At 32.3% G+C, this 2,369-nt stretch overlaps 1 non-coding gene across 1 annotated transcript; it reads right to left on the bottom strand.

Moving 5' to 3' along the window:
• Nucleotides 1-478: 478 nt before the first annotated feature.
• On the bottom strand, nt 479-584 carry LOC122737719. The gene has a single exon (XR_006354515.1). It is a non-coding gene; the product is annotated as a U6 spliceosomal RNA (small nuclear RNA).
• Nucleotides 585-2,369: the final 1,785 nt, after the last annotated feature.

Raw genomic sequence — 2,369 nt, 5'->3', positions numbered from 1 at the left:
GTCTACGTTTCAATCATCATCCCTATTTTATTTTCAAAGATGATTTTTTTTTGGCTGGGCAGTGAGGGTTAAGTGGCTTGACCAGGGTCACACAGCTACTAAATGTCAAGTGTCTGATGCCAGATTTGAACTCACATCCTCCTGAATCCAGGGCTGGTGCTTTATCCACTATACCACCTAGCTGCCCCTAAAAGAAGAATTTCAAAGAATTTCAGTATCTCCTTAGTCATCTCTAGTTGCATCACATTTGAAAAGCACTGCCCTTGTTATATACTAAACAAATTAGGATCTTTTGGAATCATCATTGGTCATCACATTGATTAGCATTTTTGTCTTTTTAACTTGTTCACATTTAAATTGCTGTTGTTATAGTATACATTGTTATGATTTTACTTACTTTACTCTGCATCAGTTCAAATCATTTTGACAGATTTATCTGAAAACATCCTTCATTATTTTGACAGCCCAATAATATCCTAAAAATATGGAATGCTTTGTTAATTTTATGTCATCATCATTCAGGAGCCATGGTGATCATCTCTATTTTGTTTCAGTTTTAATATTAGTGATATAAAAGTGAATACTTCCATAAAAACAAACAAAAAAACCCAACCTTCACTTGACACTTACCATAAATATTGTGTTTAGACATAGTAAGCAGTTGAGGATGACATCTAAGTTATGATTCTGCATCTATTTCAACCTAAGTTTCAATTGTCTCTTAATTTGTCCTTTTAATTTTTTGTGTGTGTTCAGTATCTGCTCTCCAATTACTCTTATATGAAGTTGATAAATTTATCTACCTAAAACACTAGACACTTTTTAAAAAATTTAAAAACCCTTCACAATTTAACCCCCATATCATTTCTGTTTGATTTTATGTTACTCCTCTTCTCACACTCTTAATTATAGCCAAAATACTTAATTTTTTTCACTATAAACTACATATCATCTTCCAAGTGTTCCTTGTATAAGTTGCCTGCAATAACTACCATGGCATTCTATTTTGTACATCAGATAATTGTGTTTGCTAAATTATTGGGGTTTTGGCTGGATTTTCCAATATATTAATGGCTATTTAGGTAATAATGGCTATTGTACCTGTTTTGGCAGCAGTAATTTATTATTGATTAATATTAAATATTAGAAGAGTATTGACCTCATGGCATTTAACACAAACAGAAAAAACAGAGTTTGATGTTCTCTCTCAGAGAGAGAGCACATGGTCTCAAGGAGATTTTAGAAGCTCCAATTACCTACTCTGGCCTATGAAGAGCGAGTGTACCAAACTACCCCAAAGGCAGGTCAGGAGCATGAGGCTAAGATGGCACTGGTGTTGTGGTCAAGGCTTTTATCCTCTTCTGATAGAGACAGGTAACTATGAATTGATCAAAGCTAATTGGTTAACATCATTCAGTTCCATTGGTTGATGTGACTTGAGGGTGATCCAACTCTATCATGACCACATGACCTAAGGGGAGAGAGCTCCTGAGGGGAAAAGTCAAAATCCAGATAGGTGTGGCTTAATCCCAATCATTCACTGAACTAGTCTCAAAGAGTCTATTCTCTGTTTCTATTGTTCACCCTTAACAGAATGAATACTTCCTCCTAAAAATTGAACTCTCTGAAGTGGGGAGTGGGGAGGAAATCAACTAAAACTGGGTTCCTGGATCCCCCAAGAAATCCATTATTAATAATTATTTCCTCAAAGTATTCTTTCTCATATCCACCTCTTAATATTTCTAGCTCCCTAAATGTATCAAATAAAATTTTCCAAAACAACTGCTCTGCAAATTTGTTTCAATTATTTTTATATACTTTATATTTCCTCATCTCTGTACATATCACTGCATCCCAGAGTAGAATGTAAACTACTTGAAAGCAAATCTCTGTCTCTGTATGTCTGTCTCTCTACTTAGTACTATAAAAATATATACTACCTTTTTGAAAATTATTTATTAAATCTTGATGTGATCAGGATTTTTTGATATTTCCTTGATTGTTTTTTCAGAAAAAAAATATGTAAATTATTTAATTTTTATTAAAATCTTCCTTTTATTGAGATATGTATGTTTATTGAGATATGTTGAATCTCTGATGTTTTCAAGACAGGATTATCCCCTAAAAAAGATGTCTTTTGTATGCCTGTACTCTGGCCCAATTGATTTTTCTGATTTCATCCCCCAAGGTGGTATTTTTATTTTTTCATTAGCAAACCAGAGTTTGTTTCCAAATCAATTGTTATTGAAAATTAAAATAAAATATACAAATATTAAAAATATATATTCAATATTTAATGTTTCTTTAATTATATTATTATGATAATAATATTAGAATACTATTGCTTAATTTATTCTCCCACCAGTGCT

The sequence above is a fragment of the Dromiciops gliroides genome, chromosome 1, assembly GCF_019393635.1.
Source record: "Dromiciops gliroides isolate mDroGli1 chromosome 1, mDroGli1.pri, whole genome shotgun sequence".
NCBI classification, from domain to species: domain Eukaryota; kingdom Metazoa; phylum Chordata; class Mammalia; order Microbiotheria; family Microbiotheriidae; genus Dromiciops; species Dromiciops gliroides.
Note: the sequence above shows the minus strand (reverse complement) of the source record. Positions and strands in the feature narration are given on the sequence as shown.